The 24,261-nt window shown below is 35.9% G+C and overlaps 1 long non-coding RNA gene across 1 annotated transcript in view; it reads right to left on the reverse strand.

Moving 5' to 3' along the window:
* The window catches only part of LOC132683795 (uncharacterized), a 252,787-nt gene that overhangs the window by 78,175 nt on the left and 150,351 nt on the right, over nt 1-24,261 (reverse strand). Inside the window, exon 4 of the long non-coding RNA XR_009612384.2 lies at nt 1,687-1,933. This is a non-coding gene — a long non-coding RNA (uncharacterized LOC132683795). The remainder of the gene's footprint in view (nt 1-1,686; nt 1,934-24,261) is intronic.

The raw sequence follows: 24,261 nt of genomic DNA on the forward strand, positions 1-24,261 counted from the left end.
GTAACAAAGGGTTAATGTGAAGTATACGAAGAGCTCGTTAAACTCAACATAAAAAAGATCTGATTAAAAAATGGGCAGTGGATCTGAAAAGACATTTTTCCAAAGAAGGCATGCAGATGACCAACACACAAGTGCTCAACATCACTAATCATCAGGGAAATGCAAATCAAAACCACAATCAGTATCATGTCACACCTGTCAGAATTACAATTATCAAAAAGAAAAGAAAGAAAAGAAAAATGACAGTTATCAAAAAGAAAAGAAATAACAAATGGTAAATGTTAGTGAGGACGTGGAGAAAAGGGAACCCTCATGCAATGTTGGTGGAACATAAATTGGTACAGCCACTATGGAAAACAGTATTGAGGTTCTTCAAAAAATTAAAATTAGAACAACCATATAATCCAGCAATTCCACTTCTAAGTATATCTGAAGAAACTGAAAATACTAATTCAAAAGACATGTATACCCCTATGTTGAATGTAGCATTATTTGCAATAGCCAAGTTATGGAAACACCCTAAATACACATCAATGGATGAATGAATAAAGAGGTGATAATATCGTAATGAGATATTACTCAGCCATAAAAAATGAATCTTGCCATTTGCAACAACATGAATGGGCTTAGTATCATGCTAAGTGAAACAAGTCATATAGGGAAAGACAAAAGCTGCATAATTTCACTGGTACGTGAAATCTAAAAAATAAAACTGATGAACAAAAGAGAAACAGACTCCTAGATAGAACAAACTAGTGATTGTCAGAGGGGATGGGCAAAATACGTGAAGGTGATTGAGAGGTACAATCTCCAGTTATAAAATAAGTAAAATACAAGAATACAATGTACAGCATAGGGAAAACAGTCATTAACACTGTAATTAGTTTTTACGGTGACAGATGGTAACTAGACTCACTGTGGTGACCAATTCATGATATATATAAATACTGGATCACTATGATGTACACCTAAAATAAATACAATATTGTATGCCAATTATTCTTCCATAAACAAAATTCAGACACCTTGGCCATATTGTGGCATATACAGTTGCTGTTGTAAGACCCCTGTTGTAAGGGATCGTTGTAGCCCCTCTTTGGGTGAGGTCTTACCATGAATCTTTGAATCCTAGTGAAACACAGGTTTCAGGACATCAAAGAACAGAAACCAAATGGTTTTACTCTCTTTTTTCCCCCCTATTAAACAAGGTATTAAGTAATTAAACAAATGATACTCAAAACTTTCCAGCCTTCTGACATGAATGACTATAGTTCTGGACCATAAACAGATCTAGCTTCCCATGCAAGAGAGTACACCCAGGGAAATTCTGCTCACAGGTGACAATCGAATTCTGTTGGTAGAGGAAGAACAATGGGAAATTGAAAAATTGTTTTTATGTTGGAGAGGTCTATATATTTGTATGCATAACTAGAATTTGATGTTTCATGAAAATATTATACCATAATCTTCTTCATTCTTTGCTCTGAGGGCCTTGTTTTCCTGTATTATCTAACAGAAACCTAAAACAATGAGCACTCAATTCTAAATAGAGATGGAACTGCATGTTCTCCTGTTGTAATATGTAGTTTATTTTCAACAAAAGGGGGGCAGAGATCTAAGGGAGTTAAAAACAATGGTCACAGTTTATTGAACTCATCTGTTTTCTTAAAAAGACAAAATTATTACCTGATGGTGTTCAGGGTTTTCTTAAGTTCATCTCAGGAGGATGGACCAGATACAGAGATTTTTGAAAGAGGTCCATAGATCATTTGAATGCACACCAGAATTGATGACCAATGTTCTGTAATCAAAACCCCAAGTTTCCACATAGGTGAACTATGGCCAACCTTTCACTGATCCTTCATAGAATAGGTATGAATCTTGAATCCATAATGCCTTCATTGTCTCAATGAAGCCACTCTTTCCAGTTCTCCTAAATAAAAATAAAGGGACTGGTGAAACATAGGAAGGTAATATTACACACACACACACACACACACACACACACAAAACCAAATTAAAAAAAAAAAAACTTTTTGAAATTGTAGCTAAAAAAGGTTTGGAGTAAAAACAAATTATTTTAAATAGTCTAATGGTAGAATTTTCTCAAAAGGAGAAAAACAAATGTTCAAGTATCCCTTTTGCAAGACAGTCCCAACAATGAGGTCAGTCAAGCAAAGTGGCATTTTTCCTTGGAATTCATTGAGGTATTCAGGTCATAATTGGCTGTGGCATTTGGGAAAATATGGAGGAAGAAACTTGGCTCTAGGAAAGGAGGGAAAAATTATCTCAATGCCCCAGAAGTTCTTTTTTAAACTCCAGATTTGTACTGGGATATTTAGAGTTAGAATTTCCAGTAAATAAGAGAATGTATCAAAGCTGCAGATTTCAAACAAGAAGGAAGGTCAAGGAGATGGTTAGACAAAGAAAAAAAAAACCTCTGGAATAAACAGTCTTAGATAGTTGAATGGTCAAATAACTTATCTGAATCATAGGAAAGAATGATGTCGTGTCTAAATGTTAAATTGGTGGCAGGTGTCTTGTGCTTCTAGTCTGATTACACATTTCTTGAACACAGGTGTACTGAAAGGATACACTCTCATTAAAAAGATCCATTTATCAAGTTTAACATGATAATTATTTATCACATTTCCTCCTTGGAATCTGTCTCACTTGCTTTTTATATTCTTTCCTTAAAAACATTGAGGATTATTAATATTTATAATACACCACTTGATTATATATTTCAGGAGTATGCATTATGTGTCTGGCAGTGTGCCAACAAATATAAGAGCCACAAAAGAAGTAAAACATTGTGTCTACTTACATAAAACTTAAACTGTAATTGTACAAATAGAATTTATATAAATGCAGACATTAAGTAATAATTGTCTATGGGATACCAATTGGAAGTGTAACATGATTTCTAAAATGAGAGGAAGCTATGTAGACTAGGGTATTTGGTGGGAAGACCTCAGAGGGAGATTGGGCTTGACCTAGAACTTGATGAATTGAATGGCGGTGGGAGGCATTAAATAAGAGAGTGTGAAATGAGTGCACAGGCAGTAAAAACCTCAGAGACTACAAGGAGATGAGTGTAACTGCTTGACCACTGGGCTTGAGACATATATATTTGAGATTTGGGACATGAGTCATGGAAAAAGACTGTGGTACAGTGGAATGAGTCCAGATTTTAAGATGAATTCTGATTTTGCCACTATAACCTCAGCTTCCATTTATATGCATTGAAAAAACCAGAGATTTTACTTTCACTTATTTGAAAGTGGCTCCTGACTTATCTCTATTTGAATATTGCTCTTCGGTCTTTGTGCTTCTCAAAATTGCTTCTACCTCTGATTGTCCTCTTCCTGGTGCAGGTTACCAACCAGATCTGTTGGGCCCCCTCCACTTGAAAGGCTATTGCTTCTTCTTAACTGAAGACAATCAGGTTGAACAAGATGCAATTAATACCCTATCCTTTCTCATTTTCCATAGTGCCATTAGACAAGGCTGTATGGCACAACAAGCTTAGGACAACGGTCCTCAAATTGAGCAGGAATTATCCGAGGAGCTTCTAAAATTCTGATATCACCACTGGATCAGAATCTCTGCATGGTGGAACACAAACGTTAGGATTTTTTAAAGTTCCTTGGTAACTGCAAAGTATAGTGAGGTTTAAGAATTATAGCTCTAAAGCAATCATTTGAGATATTCCACTAGACAGTAATGACTGTCACAGTCCAGTTTCCAAAGAATGAAATGGAGGAAAAGAGATTTGCTTAAAGAGGTCCCACATCTCAGCTCATGTAGAGCACGGGCCCTTCCAGCCCAGTTGTCTTTGAGATTTGTCCACCAGGATGGGTTTCAGACCAATCTGCTTCCTCCTTTAATTGACCAATGAGTAGATGTTGAGATGTGTTAGCATGGCTTACAAGGATAAATTATTCTCAGGGATTTTATAGTCTAAATCCATGAAAGGAATACAAATATATTCAAAACTGCCTCATAAATTTCTCACAAATGAATCTAAATTTTACACAATTACACAAAGGTGAATTGTTATCTTCCCTTTATCTCTCATTCCATGCCTTTTTCAGTTTGTGGCCACTTTTGGCCCACTCAAAAATAGGAAAAAATTCAATGTTGCACTGTGTCCATTTAATAACACTCTTTTGGCTATACACAGAGTAGCTAAAGTTTGAGGATTATACCTAAAAAGAATTATGTGCTCAAACACTTTGGTTTCTCTGTAAGGAGGAGGAAGTATGGTTAAATTCTTTTAGATAATATCCATTTAAACTTTGGCTAAATTTCTTAGGCTTTCTGAGCTTCCATCTTCTCAACTAGAAAAAGACAACATTAATATCAAATGGCAGAATTATCAGAATATTGTATCTTATTTATAAAATACTGGATATGAAACACAGTAACATATGGGAGTGTTCAAAAGTTGATCATTATTATTCCAATTTGAATAAATCATAGGTCAGCTTTTCATTTTAAATAGGAAAATAAAACAGAAAATAAAGGAAGCAGGAAGGATGGAAAGAAAAGAAATAAAAATTATATTATTTGAATGTACAGTATGTGCCAAACATATGTTAAGGTCTTTATAAATATGTTATCTCATTAATACCTACCTATACAATAAGTATTAATATGCTCATTTTTTTTTAATTTTTTTTTAACACTTATTTATTTTTGAGACAGAGAGAGACAGAGCATGAATGGGGGAGGGGCAGAGAGAGAGGGAGACACAGAATCGGAAGCAGGCTCCAGGCTCTGGGCCATCAGGCTCTGGGCTGATAGCCCAGAGCCTGACGCGGGGCTCGAACTCACGGACTGCAAGATCGTGACCTGAGCTGAAGTCGGACGCTCAACCAACTGAGCCACCCAGGTGCCCCAATATGCTCATTTTTGTAGATGAGAAAACAGAGACCTAGGATTTTGAGAGGGAGTGACTAAGCCAATTTAGAAAACAGATTTTAGGCAACTTTTATTTGTGAACTTTTCCTGAGCTACTTTCCTCACTCAACCCCATTAGATGTCTATGGTTTCCACAAAGATTTCTGACTCTTACGTCTGTCTTTAGGAGTCTGAGAGTCTTGAGAAATTATCAGAATTACTGCACATATGGATTATGTGGGGTGTGTGTGAGTGTGTGTGTGTGTGTGCGCGCGCATGCCTGTATTGTTCGGGTAAAGAGAGGAATTCAGGTTGAGTTCATTCTATTTTTTCATAGTATATTGTCTCCATTGGTTCATGCGAGAACCATTTCATATCTCGCTTTAGTTTTTTAAACTCCCATTTATTGCCTTTCCATGGGCCTCCAATCTAATGTGTGCTTGATTTATTTCCTATTCACTTGTATTCTTAGAATAGCTACTTTGACTGTGTGTGTGTGTGTGTGCATGTACTCACGCAAATGCGCATCTTAAATACCATGTTTTCAACATTCTTCACTCAGTATTAATTTTAAAAGATCTGTTCATGTTTCTCTGTACACGTCAAGGATTTCTTCTCTCATTGCATTTATTCCATGGTGTGCACTAACCCACACTCCCCAGTGGCAGACAGCAAGTTTGGCCGCAATACTTCAATGCCACAAACAACACCATTCTTCTGTAAGCGTATGTGCGATGTTTTCTGCAGTATATATCCAGATGTGAAATTTCTGGGCCACGTGATGAACCTATAGTTGTTTTAACTGAATTCTTCTCACTAGATGGTCTATATGTAATCTACTTGAATAGGAGGGTTTCTACTCTATTTCCATATTGTCACCAGCGCCTGGCATTGTCTGAAGAACACGTATTTTAAAATTACATTCACCTCTATTGACATTAAAATGTAAAGAGAGTCCAAAGAACGATATCTCATAAATCAAATTCAGTTTTTAAAAGAGCCTGATTGTTATCCCTTCACCATAAGAGATTGGAAACAGTATGGAGATGTGGTTTGTGTCTCCAGTAGAGGAGAGAACATTGCATGCCCTGTATTTGAAAGGAGAGTCAGTGATTTAATTTAATGGGAACTTAAAGCTTCTTTTGTAATCACTGTGAACTGCAAAATAATTTCTAAATGAGAGAGATGAGTTCTAGTGCCTTGGGCTGCTGGTTGGCCTGCCAAAGACAAAATGAGGACACTAGAATTTCACATGAGATATGGGCCTGAAAAGGCTGCAAGGCTCCAGTGGCAAATGGACAGTTCATGACCTCACAGAACTTACAAGACAGTGGAAAATACAGAAAGCAAATAATAATTACAAAAGATACTTGTGAGTCTGAGATTGAAATAGTCGTACTGAAATGAGCCTTTGAATCATCTGGATGTCAGAGCCTGGTTACATGGAATCTGTAGCTCATGGGTTCTTATCACCCAGTTTAGAAGTCTTCCCAATTCCCCATCTGCAAGAAAGATGAAGTACCTTGCTTGCAAAACATACTTTCTAATTCACAATATATCCAGGCCCTTGTTCTTTTTATTTAAGCAACATTCTCTTAATTTTAATTTGTCTGGCATGTCCAGATCCATCTTCATGGCCAGAACATTATTCAAAGATTAATGGTCCTGAGAGAATAATGTTCTTCACACTAGATTTCTAAGGAGCTGTTCAATCTCTTTTCTAATTCGGCAGTGAGAGTGATGAGTTGGAACAAAAGCAACCTTGACAGGAATTGTCTTCATCTGTTATTTTTCCTACATCTCAAGAGGATCTGGTGGGCTCTTGAACTTGCCCTTTGAGCTAAGTAGTTGGAAAGTACTTTGACTCCTGGCAACTTACCCAGTAGTCTGATAAATGTGTCTTAGCTACCTTAGTTCTGGTTTGTGGGAAACAGCAGAATTTTCTATGGTTATTTTGTGCACTCTTACAAAAGGGAATTATTTTCTTTCATATGTGTGGGCTCTGTAGTCAGGAAGGATTGCAAAGGAAAAATTATATGGTAACAACAAATCTGATTGACTCCCGGGATTTCAAGTATGACAAGCAGTGCTTTTCTCTCCACATTATCAATTTCATGGTGTTTAGAAGTAACTGCTAGGTTTTCTTTTAAGTCTATTAGAAAATATTGGTGTGTGACTAAATGTTGATATGAAACATGGAATAAATTTTAGCAAAAAGGCTGCTCACTTCCTACATGATATGTGAGTTATTATCTGTGTTAAATGAAAAAAAAAATAGTGCTTTTTATTTTACTTTGTGGAATTGAAAGTCTGTAACAAAGGATATATTGAGATTAAAGGAACTCTAGCACTCTCTTTTTTTTCAGCCATCTTTACACTAATACAGTTAGGCAAAGTATGTAGTTGAGAGGATCCTATATTAATACTATTTATTGGACAGCTTATTTCATTTGCTCATTCATTTATACATTTCACAAATATTTTTTAAGTACTTACTATGCGATGGATACTCTGCTAAATATTGAAGCTATAATGTCAAGACTTCAGTTTTTAACCAGTGAAGAAGGCATAAACAAAAACCAAGCACATAATCATAATAAAATGTGTTAAATGTTATAAGTAAGAAACAGGGCACTCTGGGAGAACAGAAAGAGAACTAGGCTAAGGGACATGAAGACAGAGAAAATTATGTTTAAGCTGAGACCTGAAGGATGAAGGGAGTTATGCAGGAAAAGAGAGACAAGGTGAGTAATGCATAAGCAATGGCAACTGCCTTTGTGAATATCACAAACCAAAACAAAGATTGTAGTGTATTCAGTCAAGGAAGTACAATGAGTCCTGGTTTCCCTGACCTGGTGAGTGCAATGAGAGGAGGTTGTAAGCAGTGGTCATAATATAAAAGTCTTTGTAAGATATATTTAGGACTTCAGAACTTATCCTAAGATAAATCCTATCCTATCCTTACATAAGTAGTATTATCCTCATTTCACAGATACAAAAATTGGTCTAGAGAGGATACATATGTTCCTATTTATCCAGCAAACAATTGGTCAAGCCAGGTTTTAAACAAGCACTGCCTACCTCCAAAATCTGATTTTTGCTCTTTAATTTATGGCCTCTCTTCTAATATACATGGGTGGTTTTATCTTGACTAAGTGTTGTACTCAGAGAAACTTTAATACAACATTTAAACATGATTTTTTAGGGGTGCCTGGGTGGCTCAGTCAATTGAGTGTCCGACTGGCTCCTCAGTGAGTTTGAGCCCCACATAGGGCTTACTGCTGTCAGCCTGTCAGCACAGAGCCCACTTTAGATCCTCTGTCTCCCTCTGGCTGCCCCTTACCCACTTGCACTCTCCCCCAAAATAAAAAATATTAAAAAAAGTATTTTAAAAAACATGATTTTTTAAAGATTAAATATATATTACTGTCTCTCAAGAAAATTCCAGAGTGAGGGGAATTTCTAATCATAATTCAAGGTATCCTTTTTCCCACCTCTTTTAATGTTTATTTATTTTTTTGAGACAGTTAGACACAGTGTGTGAGTGGGAAAGGGGCAGAGAGTGAGGGAGACACAGAATCCAAAGGAGGATCCAGGATCTGAGCTGTCAGCACAGAGCCCGATGCAGGGCTCAAACTCACAAACTGTGAGATTATGACTTGAGCTGAAGTCAGATGCTTAACTGACTGAGCCAGTCAGGCACCCCCACTTCTTTTGATGTCAGTAACCCCTATACTTGTAAGTTGTTTTCCAAGTGTCTCTTCCTTTCATGCTCTAAACACAAATGCTCTAAGCTTTGTCTATATAAACACTCACACTCTATTTCTTCACCCTTACCGTAATACTCATTTTTGTCTGCTAGTAACTTCCTGTACACTCCAATGTGAATTTAGCCATCATCTACAGATGCTGTAGTTCCTCACCTTTACTGTTTTTTTTTTTTTTTAACGTTTATTTATTTTTGAGACAGAGAGAGACAGAGCATGAGCAGGAGAGGGTCAGAGAGAGAGGGAGACACAGAATCTGAAACGGGCTCCAGGCTCTGAGCTGTCAGCACAGAGCCCGACACGGGGCTCGAACTCACGGACCGTGAGATCATGACCTGAGCCGAAGTCGGCCGCTTAACCGACTGAGCCACCCAGGTGCCCCAACCTCACCTTTACTGTTAACATTCTTTTATTTTACTGCTAGCAACTCCCTGTACACTCCAATATGAATCCAGACATCATCTACAGATGCTTTAGTTCTTTCCTCTCTCTTTCCACCAATTGGCAGGACGATTAGTTAAATGGAACCCTTCCCAAAAATTCCCTGTTGGAGGACATAACTACCCAAAGGATTATGGCTGAGGAGAATGCAGACACATCTCAGACCTTATATACTCATGGATGAGGTGAATGTATGGGATGTAACTAAGAACCCAGTGTCTTGGAAAAAGTGTTGTTTCTCTGCAAAAACAAAACACCAAGGGGCGCCTGGCTGTCTCAGTCAGTAGAGCACGAAACTCTTGACCTAGGGTCATTAAGTCCAAGCCCCATGTTGGGCACTGAGCTTACTTCAAAAACAAACAAACAAACACACCTATTCTATGTATTGTGGTGTGGGAATCATATAGGGTATCTGGCTAGCCATTAAAGTAAGCCTATTGGAATGAGGAAAAATATTGCTTGCTACATACAGCTCTGGAAAAAGCAAACCATTTTCTTAATGTCACTGCCCCCAAAAGAAACTACATGTTATTTCTACTTTGACTTAAGTAGAAAAAGCCTTCTTCTGAAATTCCTTAACAGATAAGTTTCAATTTGCCAACAGATAAGTTTCAATTTTCTCCAGGTAATTGGTAATTTTCATCACCAATTACCTGGAGAAAAACTCCTTATCCCACCCATGCCTATTGATAAGAGCAGGTAATGGAGCTATTTAAGAGGACCTAATTACTTATGGGAAAATGGTAGAAAAGAGTGGAAGCACCACTAATGGAAGAAAAAGGAGAAAACTGTAACCAAAATCTTAATCTTATTAAGAACATAAATTATAGGGGCTCCTGGGTGTCTCAATCAATTAAGTTTCTGACTTTGGCTCAGGTCATGATCTCACAGTTTGTGAGTTTGAGCCCTGTGATGGGCTCTGTGCTGACAGCTCAAAGCCTGGAACCTGCTTCAGATTCATTCTCTCTCCCTCTCTCTCTCTCTCTAATACAAGTAAACATTAATTTTTTTTAAAATAAAACCTAAATTATAGCACATACATGTGAAGAGCTTTGGGAACAAAAAAAATAAACTTAAAAATTAGAAAAATGGAAAATAAGTGGTCTGCCATTGAAAATTAGGTTTTATGATTTAAATAACAAAGTATCAAGAAAGTAAAATAATGTATGAAAAAATAAGATATATAAAGAAGAACAAAATAGATGTGGTAAAAGTGATAATTATAGAAATATTAGAATATAGAGGCCCTTGGGTGGCTCAGCCAATTGAGTCACCTTGACCTGACTCTTGATTTCAGTTCAGGTCATGATCTCACAGTTGTGAGATTGAACCCTGCGTTGGACTCCAGATGGAGTGAAGAGCCTGCTTGGGATTCTTTCTCTGCCTCTCCCCTGCTCACACACTCGCTCTCTCTCAAAATAAATAATAAACATTTTCTTAAATGCAAAAAGAAAAAAAGAAATATTAGCAGGTAACTCAATAGGGACAGAAATCTTGCACTTCTTTATCATTGCCAATATCTTTAATGGTGTCAAACCCATAGTAGATGTTCAATGAACAAATGAAGAAATAAATAAATAGAACAAAATTTACCTAGACTGAAGATTTTAAAGCTATATTTATAGATGAGGTAAAGCCATTTTCCCCTGCATCTCTCTGTCAAGTACAACTATAAACCTTGGAAATGGTATAAGGCACAAAGAAAAGAGAACTCTAAAAGATGGAGAGATTATGAGCTAGTTCTGGGGCCCAGGACTGGTGGAACTGCACAATACCAGGAAGTCTTGCATACCTCCACCCAACAGAGGAAGATTACCCAGCCCCAAATTTCCAGATACCCAACCAAACAAAAGAAGGCAACTGAGGCAGGCTCTTCCCTTCCATGGATTGAGTAGAAGTCTCCCTGACAACATCACATAAGCCAGACTGCTTAAGTAAGGATTAGGAGCCCAATCTAAAGTAAGGGGCCTGAGGAAGTATTCTCCTTCCTTGATGAGCCTTTCCATAGTAGATATGAAGTGAAACTGGTAAAAGAGATTCAGCCTAGTCTGGAAAGTTCATTGTCCCAAATACCTGAGAATCTCCTATCCCTGCCCAGAGAGATCTGGACAACAAGGAGCTATCAGCCCTTCCTTACTGAGAGATGCTCAGCAGCTCACCTTAGGAGACCCCTTCTCCACCCCTAGGCAACATTGGTAGGAACAACAGGTGCCCCAGCATCACCAGGTAAACCAAATAAACTAAACTAACATCACAAAATCTATAAAAACAAAACTACCACTGGAGCCACAGCCCAGAAAGTAAATCTTAGAAAAATAAGAGATTTAAATAAGATCCAGTGTCCCCTAACATAAATGTTAAGAATATAATACAAAATCACCCATGAACAACCAAGAAAATCACTTGAATGAAAAAAGACAATCAACTGACACCAAAACAAAGATGAATCCAATGTTGGAATTATCTGACAAAGATTATAAAGAAATTTCATAAAAATGCTCCAACAATTAATTACAAATTCTTTTGAAACAAATGAAACAATAGAAAATATTAGCTAAGAAATAGAAATTATTTAAAAAATCAAATGAAATTCTAAAACTGAAAATGCAATAATAAAAATAAAAACTCACTGAATTGTTCAACAGTAGAGTGGAGATGACACAGAATAGGGTCAGTGAATTTGAAGACAAAACAGTAGATTGGTTGTTTACCTAATCTGAATAGCAAAAGAAAACAGTCCAAAAGAAATTAACAGAGTCTCAGAGATCTAGGGGACCATAGCAAAAATCAAGATGCATATCGTTTGGTAATCCAAAAGAAGAAGGAAAAGAAAGTGTGACTGAAAGAATATTTGAAGAAATCCTGTCTGAAGGCGCCTGGGTGGCTCAATAGGTTGAGTGTCCAACTCTTGATTTCAGCTCAGGTCATGATCTCATGGTTTGTGAGATCCCCCACTCCTCCAATCGTATCTCTCTCTCTCTCTCTCAAAATAAGAAATCATGGCTGAAAATTTTCCAAATATGGTGGAAGATATAGTCCTACAGATCCAAGAAGCTGAGCAAACTCCTGAAATAGTATAAACTCCATGGAATCTAAATTAAGACATATCATAAACTTTTGAAAATTAATGGTAAAGAAAAATATCTTGGAAGCAACAAGGCAGAAACTATGCATTATCTCTAGTAGAATCTTAATTTAAATAGCAGCTAATTTTTCATTGAAAGTCATGGAAGTCATAAGTATGTGACACAATATTTTTCAAGTGCTAAAAGAAAATAAACATTGCACATTCTATATCTGTAGAAATAATTGTTCAGGAATTAAGGGGAAATAAAAAACATTCTCAAGTGAAAAAAATAACTAAAAAATTTTGTCACTAGAAAACCTGTTCTTTTTTTAAGTAAAAAAATTTTTTTAAGTTTATTTATTTTGAAAGAGACAGAGAGCACAAGCAGGGGAGGCGCAGAGAGAGAGGGGGACAGCTGATCCAAAGCAGACCCTGTGCTGATGGCAGAAAGCCCAATGTGGGTCTTGAACGCACAAACCATGAGATCATCACCTGAGCTGAAGTCAGACACTTAACTGACTGAGCCACCCAGGTGCCTCTAAAGGAACCTACTCTTACAGATTAGCTAAAGGAAGTTCTTCAAACAGAAGAGACAGACAGACAGACAGACAGACAGAAAGAGAGAAAGAAAGAAAGAAAGAAAGAAAGAAAGAAAGAAAGAAAGAAAGAAAGAAAAAGAAAGAAAGAAAAAGAAAGAAAAGAAAATAATAGAAAACAAAGAGAAAGGAAGGAAGAAATGAAGGAAGAATGGAAGAGAGAACATGGCTGAAGGAACCTTGTTTTTTCTTTTTTTCAATTAGCATAATTCCTTGAAGGGTCATCCAAGTTGTTATTTATATCAATTGTTATTGATATCGATTTACTGATATTGTTGATATTTATTGATATTGATCTTGTTTTATATATATATATATATATACTCTACCATTTGTTTAACCACTTACCTGTAGAAATGAGGATAGATTAGTAATTACCAGGGTATATGGTTGGTACAAGAGGGAGGAAGGGTTGTTTATAAAAAATAAAAATAGCCATGGGAGGATTCTTGTGGTATTGGAACTGTTCATAATCTTGAATGAGGTAGTGGATATATGAATCAACACTTGTGATCTACTTGTACAGAATTTAATACACACAAACATATATAAACACACACACATGAATAGGAGTAAAACTGAAAGCTGAATACAACTGGTGTATTTTATTAAAGTCAATAACCTGGCTGTAATATTATACTACCATTTTGAAAATGTTACCATTAGGGAAAACTTGGCAAAATGTGGACTGATATTTCTGCATAGTCACTGTATCTAAATCTACAATTATCTCAGTAAAAATCTCAATTAAACAAAAAAGGTAAACTACTGTGCTAGCCAGCCTCCAAGTTGGTTCATACAGAGCCTGCCCCTGGTATTCATCCCTCATGTAAGTCATAAAGGACAATGTGGCTTCCATCTTACTTTCTCTTGGATCATGCACTTTGGGGAAGTTACCCATCTAGCATCAGCTTCCCTCTGTACAGCAATGGAAAATAAAAAAGGGAGAGCTATAGTGTTATTAATGAGAAAAAAAGTACTGTTATAAAGATTATTATCCTTCTCCAAGATATCCTTCATTTTTATATCTCATAAGGATTAAAAGATTATATATCCTTTATCTCCATTTATTCAATCATTAAACCAATTACCTGAGAAAGCACTCTAACCAAGAAATTATGCATGAACTCTCTAGATAGAATAAGTGTTTATAGAAGAAAACTGTGAGCAATAAATCTGATAACAGTCATAGTAAAATCCAAAGAAATGGCTTTAATGCAATTGAAAATTATAATATAGATAATAAGCAAGTATTTATTCCATAAAACCAACCTTCATCAGGGGAAAATATATTAACAAGAAAGCAAAATACTACTTCAGCAAACTCAGGAGTTGGAAGACAGGTAAAAAATTTATTTGGAAAACATAACCATACTAAAGCTCTGGTTTCTGTGAAGGTGATGGGCATAATTTCCCAAACAAATACAGTGAGTAGGGATCATAACATTATTTAGTTTTTATATTCTTTATAGAGCTAACTATTAAAATTAGTTTTAGTTATTAAAAATTAGAAAGCACTCACTAGTAAATCACTAGTCACACTTTCCAAGTCAGAGAGAGAGAGAAATATTTGAAAAAGAACATGAGAAGTTACCTGCTTTAGATTTCACAGCAAGGCAAAGAGAAATGGCCATCTGGCTGTAATGCCCATGTATTTCTATACTAATATTTGGCTTTCATCTATGATCCTAACAGATCTGTACTGAAGACATTTCAAATTAACAAGAACCCATCTTACATTTTCATCATTTCTTTTTAAAAATGTTTTATTTATTTATTTTTTGTGTGGTGGGGGGAGGGCAGAGAGACAAAGAGAGGGAGAGAATCCCAAGCAGGCTCTATTCTCAGCACAGAGCTCAATGCAGGGCTCAGTCCCACAACCATGAGATCATGACCTGAGCCGAGATCATGACCTGAGCCAAAATCAACAGTCTGACACTTAACCTACTGAGCCACCCAGGCGCCTCACATTTTCATGATTTCTAAAGTCAGATAATACAGCAAATATTGTTAACAACTCACCCTCACAGCTTCAATTAGCACTGTAAAATATCAGGAGTAGCAACAAAAATAAATGGAAAAGAAACAGGAATGACATTTCATGGCAATAGTCTTTGACAAAAGGAAAAATGCACTGGATATGAGAAAAGGACATCTGACTCCTTCAATGACCACTCAGGAGATCAAGAAGGAAGAGATTCAGGGAATTTGTGATGTCCAGGAATACTCCAGACCTTTAGCCCTTTCACATTTGATATATATATATTTTTTCATACCATCCTTATTCATGTTGTTAATAAAGTAACAGCTATATGGCAGTTCTAAAGAAATTATCCATTTCTTAAAACATCATGTTCAAATGGTATTTCTAGCACTGGCTAGTAAGGATCCTACCACAAATGAACCTGGAGATCTGAGGGCCTTTTGGGAGAGTAAATTAGGTTTGCAAATAATTTTAGAGGGCAAAAAAATTTTTAATTAAAATTTTACATTTTAAAAAACTGTATCCCTCTTTCAGGAAACTGGTGCCCTTTGAGGGATGTTTCTAAATATTTGGCGACAGAAGCATTCATTTCCCTCAGACAGTGCAGTATTGGTTCTCTTTCTAAGGAGTCCAGTGCTGTGAATGAGGTTTCATGAAAGAGATAAGACTTGAACCAGGAGCATTTGAACCAAGAAGGAGCACCATTGCTTAATATTGCAACTGAAGTTACAGGTAGAAGAGGCCCTGAAATACTTCTGTCCGGCATTGCGTGTGGATATCACATTGAGGTTTCTGAGAGAAAAGTCTCATGTTGAGATTGGGACCTCCCCATTCCAAAAGAGTTAAAACGTTTTTTAAAATGACAAGTTTTGAACACAAATGTCTAAAAATTGAAATAGCTAAAGGCAATGGATAACAGGAAAAGATGAAAGACCTAATTCAAATGGTTGGACCAGATAATGACTAAGGAGAAATAATAACCATCTGCAAATATTTGAGGGAAATATGGAGCAACAAGAGGTGAGGAATTTCTTTGAATTCTCGAAAGGGGTATAACTAAGAGAAACAGGATTAAATCGAGCAAAGAAAAATGCAGGCAGAGTTTGAGGGAGAAAATGACCACGTAATGGGATCTGTCAGTCTGTGGAATAGTCATTCACAGGAAGTGGTGGAAACACCATCACTTGAATCATTTTCAGCTAAGTGGAAAAATTGCTCTATTAAACAGGAGGATTCAACCCTGAAGGAAGAGGGATTTGATGAGCAATGTGTCTTTTTCATCTTTAATTTCTATAGTTTTGGAAAAGAAAGAAAGAAGAGGAAAACTAAATAAGAGAGCAACCTGGTGGAATAACTTGAAAAAAATTTTTTTAATCTAGACTAGAAACCACAGAATAGCGGTGATGAGCAAAATCGACACATGAAAGAGAAATCCCACTAAAACACACCAATTTCAATAACTATGTAAAAATTTAAAGGAGGCTAAAGAAGAAATGACTTCAAAGAGAAGTTGGGTATTTATATAGAAAACTTTTGTTTTCTATCCACAATAAAATATTAAATTCGTTTCAACATTCCCTTAAGTAATTTAAGGACTGTTATGATCATCTCTGACTTAAACTAACACAGTGTGGCTCCTCTAGGACTCCAGAAAATTGGAATACTTCAGCATGATCTAGATGACCCAATCAATCATCTAAGGTGGCTAGATCCCTGAAATACAGGTTAGGCAAAGAGCTATGCTTATCATAATTAAATATGTATAGTGAAATAATTAAACATCATATAAGTTCTATAAAAGTGTATTGGCCATTGACTACAGGTAAAATACAATCAATGCCAGATAATATCAGGAATACAAAAGTGCATAAAACTTGGCCATTTTTCTCCTTGAGCTTTGAGCCTATTGGGACAGATAGATTGGGAGACTTCATAGATTTTCGGATAATTAAGCATCAAGGCTTTTTGTTGGACAAAGATGTTTTTCTTACTACCATTCAAAATCTCAGGGACTCAGACTACTTTTCTCTTCTTTCTTCTTTCTTTTCATCTCAAGTTTTTATTAAATTCTAGTTAATTAACACGTAGGGTAATACTGGTTTCAAGAGTAGAATTTAGTGATTCATCACTCACATAAAACCGCAGTGCCCATGGCAACAGTGTCTTCCTTAATACCCATCACCCATTTAGCCCAACCTCCACCCATCTCCCTTCCAACAACCTTCAGTTTGTTCTCTATGTTTAAGAGTCTATTATGATTTGCTTCTCTCTTTTTTATTTCCCTTCCTCTATGTTCATCTGTTTTGTGGCAAATTGTGAGATTTCATTATTTTGATGGCTGAGTAATATTCTATTGTGTATATATTCCACATCTACTTTATCCATTCATCAGTCAATGGACATTTAGGCTCTTTTCATAATTTGGCTACTGTGGATGATGTTGCTATAATCATCAGGGTGCATGTGCTCCTTCAAATCAGTACTTTTGTATCCTTTGGGTAAATACCTCGTAGTGCAATTGCTGGGTCATAGGGTAGTTCTATTTTTAACTTTTTGAGGAAATTCCATACTGTTTTCCAGAGTGGCTGCATCAGTTTGCATTCCCACCAACAGTGCAAAAGTGTTCCCCTTTCTCTGCATACTCACCAACATCTGTTGTTTCCTATGTTAATTTTAGCCATTCTGACAGGTATGAGGTAGTATCTCGAGGTTTTGATTTGTATTTCCTTAATGATGAGTGATGTTGAGCATCCTTTCATGTGTCTGTTAGCCATCCGGATTTCTTCTTTGGAAAAAATGTCTATTCATGTCTTCTGCCCAGTTCTTAATTGGATTATTTGTTTTTTGGTATTGAGTTTGATAAGTTCTTTATGTATTTTGGATACTAACCCTTTATCAGGTATGTCATTTGCAAATATCTTCTCCCATTCCACAGGTTACCTTTTAGTTTTGTTGATTGTTTCCTTTGGTGTGTGGAAGCTTTTTATCTTGATGAAGTCCCAATAGTCCACCTATGTTTTTGTTTCCCTTGCCTCCAGAGATGTGTCTAGTAAGAAGTTGCTCCAGCTGAGGTGAAAGAGGTGGATGCCTGTGTTCTCCTCTAGAATTTTGATGATTTCCTATCTCACATTTAGGTCTTTCACCCATTTTGAATTTATTTTTGTATATGGTGTAAGAAAGTAGTCTGCATGTTGCTGTTCAGTTTTCCCAAAACCATTTGTTGAAAAGACTGTCTTTTTTCCATTGGATATTCTTCCCTGCTTTTCAAAGATTAGTTGACCATATAGTTACAGGTCCATTTTTGGGTTTTCTATTCTGTTCTATTGATCTATGTGTGTGTCTTTTGTGCCAGTACCATACTGTCTTGGTGATTACAGCTTTGCAAAATAGCTTGAAGTCCAGAATCATGATTCCCCCATCTTTGCTTTTCTTTTTCAGGCTGCTTTGACTATTCAGGGTTTTTTGTGGTTACATACAAACTTTAGGATTTTTTGTTCTAGCTCTATGAAAAATGGTGGTGGTATTTTGATAGAGATTGCATTAAATGTGGATTGCTTTGGATAGTATAGAAATTTTAACAATATTTGTTCTCATAATCCATGAGCATGGAATGTTTTTCCATTACTTTGTGTCATCTTCAATGTATTTAATAAGTGCTCTATAGTTTTAAGAATACAGATCTCTTACTTCTTTAGGAAAACCATATGATAACTAGGATTAAAACTTTTCTCTTAGTAGCTACTTCTTCCCACTCTTCACTCTCTACAAACCCCACCTCCCCCATTTCCTTTTTTATTTAAAATATAAATATTTGTTTATTTATTTATTTATTTATTTATTTATTTAGAGAATGAACAAGAAAGTGCGTATACACAGGAGACAGAGAGAGAGGGAGAGAGAGAATTCTAGCAGGCTCCACACTGTTAGCGCAGAGCCCAATGCAGGGCTTGACCTCACAATCCATGAGATCATGACCTGAGCAGAAATCAAAAGCTGGACACTTAACTGACTGAAAAACCCAGGGGCCCCAACCCATTTCTTTTTTTTAATCAAAGTATAGTAAACATAAAATATTATATTAGTTTCAGGCATGTAATACAGAGACTCAATAAATCTACATATTTATCTATGCTCACTACGATAAGTATAGCCATCTGTCACCATACTATGTCATTAAAATATTATTCACTGTATTCTCTATGTTGTACTTTTTATGTCCATGACTTATTTATTTTATAACTAGAAGTTTGTACCTCTTAATTCCCTATACCTATCTCATCCATACCCCCATCCTCTTTCCCTCTGGCAACTACCCATTTGTTCTCTGTATTTATGAATCTGTTTTTGTTAATCGTTGTTGTTGTTGTTGTTTAGATTCTGTGTATAAGTGAGATCATATTTGCCTTTCTGTCTGACTTATTTTGCTTAACATAATATCCTCTAGGTCCATCCATATTGACACAAATGGCAAGATCTCATTTTTTTTTTTCAATTTTTTAACGTTTATTTATTATTGAGAGTCAGAGAGAAATGGAGCGTGAGCAGGGGAGGGGTAGAGAGAGGAGGAGACACAGAATCAGAAGCAGGCTCCAGGCTCTGAGCTGTCAGCACAGAGCCCAATGCGGGGCTCAAACTCACAAACTGCGAGATCATGACCTGAGCAAAGTCGGTTGCCTAACCAACTGAGCCACTCAGGTGCTCCTAAGATATCGTTTTTTTTAATGGCTGGGTAATATTCCATTGTGTATGCACACACACACACACACACACACACACACATACATATATATCACATCTTATTTATCTATTAAATAAAGACATCTATCTAAAGGTATCTGTGGGTGGACACTTGGGTTGCTTCTATACCTTGGCTATTATAAACAATGCTTCATTAGACATAGGGGTGCATATACCTTTTCAAATTAATGTTTTCATTTTATTTGGGTAATACTGCATAGTGGAATTACTGGATCATATGATATTTCTAATCTTAATTTTTTTGAGAATCTCCATACTGTTTTCCAGAGTGGTTGCGCCAATTTACATTACCACCAATAATGCATGAGGGTTCCCTTTTCTCCACATCATAGCCAATACTTATTTCTTATCTTTTTGATAGTAGCCATTCTGACTACTGTGAGGTGATATCTTATTGTAATTTTGACTTGCATTTCCCTAATAATTAGTGATGCTGACTATATTTTCATGTATCTGTTGGCCATTTGTATGTCTTCTTTGGAAAAATGTCTACTCAGGTCCTCTGCCATTCTTTAACTCCATTATTAATATTAATATTATTATTATTATTATTATCATTATTTGGTGTTAAATTATATAGTTAACACCAAAAATTAAGTTGTTGAATTTGTTTGCTAATTTTTATTGAGGACTTTTGCATCTATTCCTCAGGATATTGGCCTGTAGTTTTCTTTTTTGGAGTGTCTTTGTCTGGTTTTAGTACCAGGGTAATGCTGCCCTCACAGAATAAATTTGGTAGTTTTATTTATTTATTTATTTATTTAATATATGAAATTTAGTGTCAAATTGGTTTCCATACAACACCCAGTGCTCATACCAAAAGGTGCCCTCCTCAATACCCATCACCCACCCTCCCCTCCCTCCCACCCCCCCCATCAACCCTCAGTTTGTTCTCAGTTTTTAACAGTCTCTTATGCTTTGGCTCTCTCCCACTCTAGCCTCTTTTTTTTTTTTCTTCCCCTCCCCCATGGGTTTCTGTTAAGTTTCTCAGGATCCACATAAGAGTGAACACATATGGTATCTGTCTTTCTCTGTATGGCTTATTTCAGTTAGCATCACACTCTCCAGTTCCATCCACGTTGCTACAAAAGGCCATATTTCATTCTTTCTCATTGCCACGTAGTATTCCATTGTGTATATAAACCACAATTTCTTTATCCATTCATCAGTTGATGGACATTTAGGCTCTTTCCATAATTTGGCTATTGTTGAGAGTGCTGCTATAAACATTGGGGTACAAGTGCCCCTATGCATCAGTACTCCTGTATCCCTTGGATAAATTCCTAGCAGTGCTATTGCTGGGTTTTTTTGGAATATATTAAGAAGAATAGGTATTAAGTCTTCTTTATGTTTGGTAGAACTCACCTGTGATGTCATCTGGTCCTGACTTTTGTTTGTTGGGAGTATTTTCCATTACTGATTCTTTATATACTTTGGATATTAACCTGTTATCAGATATGTCATTTGCAAATATCTTCTCCAATTCAGTGGTAGGTTGCCTTTTTGTTTTGTTGATGGTTTCCTTTCCTGTGTAAAAGCCTTTTATTTTGGCGTAGTCCCAACAGTTTATTTTTTGATTTTGTTTCTCTTGTCTCAGGAGACATATCCATAATCATGTTGCTACAGCCAATGTCCAAGATTTCACTGCCTATGTTTCTTTTAGGTATTTTATGATTTCAAGTCTCATATTTAGATCTTTAATCCATTTTGAGTTTATTTTGTATAATGTGTAAGACAGTGGTCCAGTTTAATTTCTTTGCATGTAGCTACCCAGTTTCCCATCACCATTTATTGAAAAGACTGTCTTTTCTCCATTGTACATTCTCACGTCCTTTGTTGTAAATCAATTCACCATATACACTTGGGTTTATTTCTGGGCTCTCTACTCTGTTCCATTGATTTATTTGCCTGTTTTTGTGCCAGTACCACACTGTTTTCATTATTACAGATTTATGGTATACCTTGAAATCTGGGATTGTGATACCTCCAACTTTGTTCTTTCTTCATTGCTTTGGCTATTGGGGATCATTTTCATTTCCATACAAACTTTAGGGTTATATGTTCTACGTGTGTGAAAAATACTATTGGTATTTTGATAGTGTTTTTACTGACTCTGTAGATTGTTGTGGGTAGTGTGTACATTTTAAAAACATTAGTTCTTCCAATTGATGACCATTGTCTGTGTCACCTTCAATTTGTTTCATCTATGTCTTACATTTTTCAAAGTACAGGTCTTTCACCTCCTTAGTCACACTTACTCCTAGGTTTTTAATTTTTTGATACAATTATAAATAGAATTGTTTTTCTTAATTTCTCTTTCTGCTACTTTGTTACTAGTGCATAGAAATGCAACAGACTTCTGTGCATTAATTTGGTATCCTGCAACCTTACTAAGTTAATTTATTAGTTGTAAAAGTTTTTTGGTGGAGTATTTAGAATTTTCTTTTTTTTTTTTTTCCAATATATGAAGTTTATTGTCAAATTGGTTTTCATACAACACCCAGTGCTCATCCCAAAAGATGTCCTCCTCAATACCCATCACCCACCCTCCCCTCCCTCCCACCCCCCATCAACCCTCATCAGAGAACTGATTCTTGACAATGAAGTTGGTACATGAGAGCAACAGGAATATTTATTTTAACTGTCCCCTGCTTTTATAGAAAAATAAATTAGATTTAATGTAAAAGTAAAAATGATTTTCCTCAGACTGTAGGTTTATCCTTTCATTATTTACCTTTAGTGTTCAAAGTGGCATATGTCGCATGTGGCATACATTTCTGTTTCATGTCATTTGTTTTGATCTGTTGCCTGTCCAGTATTTAGAATTTTCTATAAATAGTATCATGTCATCTGCAAATAGGGACCATTTAACTTCTTTCTTACCAAGTTGGATGGCTTTTATTTCTTTTTCTCATCTGATTGCTGCAGCTAGGATTTACAGTACTATGTTGAATAAAAGTGGTGAGAGTGAACATCCTTGTCTTGTCCCTGATCTTAGAGAAATGCATTCATTTTTTCATCAGTATTATGTTAGTTGTGGAATTTTATATGTGACTATTATTATGTTGAAGTATATTTTCTCTAAACCCAGTTTGTTCAGATTTTTATCATGAACGGATGTTGAATTTTAGCAAATGTTTTTTCTGCATCTTTTGAGATGATCATATGGTTTTTATACTTCTTGTTAATGTGATGTATCATATTGGTTGATTTGCAAATATTCAACCATCCTTGCCTCCCTGGATGAAATACCACTTTATTGTGGTGAATGATCCTTTTAATGTATTGTTAAATTTGGTTTGCTAATTTTTATTGAGGACTGTAGCATTTATTCCTCAGGATATTGGCCTGTAGTTTTCTTTTTTGGAGTGTCTTTGTCTGGTTTTAATACCAGGGTAATGCTGCCCTCACAGAATAAATTTAGCAGTTTTATTTTTACTCTTCTATTTTTTGGAATAGGTTGAGAAGAATAGGTATTAACTCTCCCTTATTTTTTTTATTTAAAATTTTTTTAATGTTTATTTATTTTTGAAGGAGAGAGAGACAGAGTGTGAGTGGGGAAGGGGCAGAGAGAGAGGGAGACACAGAATCCGAAGCAGGCTCCAGGCTCTGAGCTGTCAGCACAGAGCGCAATGTGGGGCTTGAACTCACAAACTGTGAGATCACGACCTGAGCCAAAATCCAACGCTTAATGGACTGAGCCAACCAGGCACCCTGGTATTAACTCTCCTTTAAATGTTTAGTAGAACTCATCTGTGATATCATTGGGTCTTGACTTTTATTTGTTAGGCTTTTTTTGATTACTGATTCAATTTTGTTACTAGTAATCAGTCTATTCAAATTTTCTATTTCCTTCTAATTTAGTTTTGGAAGATTGTGTGTTTCTAGGAATTTGCCCATTTCTTCTAGGTTGTCCAATTTGTTGGCATGTCATTTTTCATAGCATTCTAATACAATCCTTATTTCTGTGGTATCAGTTGTTATTTCTCTTCAACTTATAATTTATTTGGGTTTTCTTTCTTTTTTTATTTATGGGTCTGGCTAAAAGGTTATCAATTTTGTTTACGTTTTAAAAGAACCAGCTCTTGGTTTTATTGATCCTTTCTTTCCTAGTTTCTTTTTTTTTTTGGGGGGGGGTGTCTCTATTTCATTTATTTCTACTCTAATCTTTATTATTTCCTTTCTTCTACTAACTTTGGATTTTGTTTTTTTTTCCTTTTTCTAGATCTTTTAGGTGTTAGATGGTTTGAGCTTTTCCTTATTTCCTTTTTTTTAAATTATTATTTTTAATGTTTATTTTTTAGAAAGGGATAGAGTGTGGGTGGGGGAGAGGTAGGGAGAGAGGGACACACAGAATCTGAAACAGGCTCCAGGCTCTGTGCTCAGAGCCTGACACAGGGCTTGAACTCACAAATTGTAAGATCATGACCTGAGCCAAAGTTGGACACTCAACCAACTGAGCCACCCAGGCATCCTGAGCTTTTTCTTATTTCCTGAGATAGGCCTGTATTGCTCTAAACTTCCCTCTTAGAACTTCTTTTGCTGCATCTCAAAGATTTTGGACTATTCTGTTTTCATTTTAATTTGTCTGAATGTATTTTTTAATTTTCTCTTTGATTTCTTTTGTGATTCATTGGTTGTTTAGTAATGTGCTTTTTGTCCTCTATGTGTTTGTATTTTTTGATGTTTTTTTCTTGTCATTGATTTCTAGTTCTATACTGTTATGGTTGGAAAAAATACTTT

This window comes from Panthera onca, chromosome C2 (genome assembly GCF_046562875.1).
Source record: "Panthera onca isolate mPanOnc1 chromosome C2, mPanOnc1 haplotype 2, whole genome shotgun sequence".
Taxonomy (NCBI): Eukaryota; Metazoa; Chordata; class Mammalia; order Carnivora; family Felidae; genus Panthera; species Panthera onca.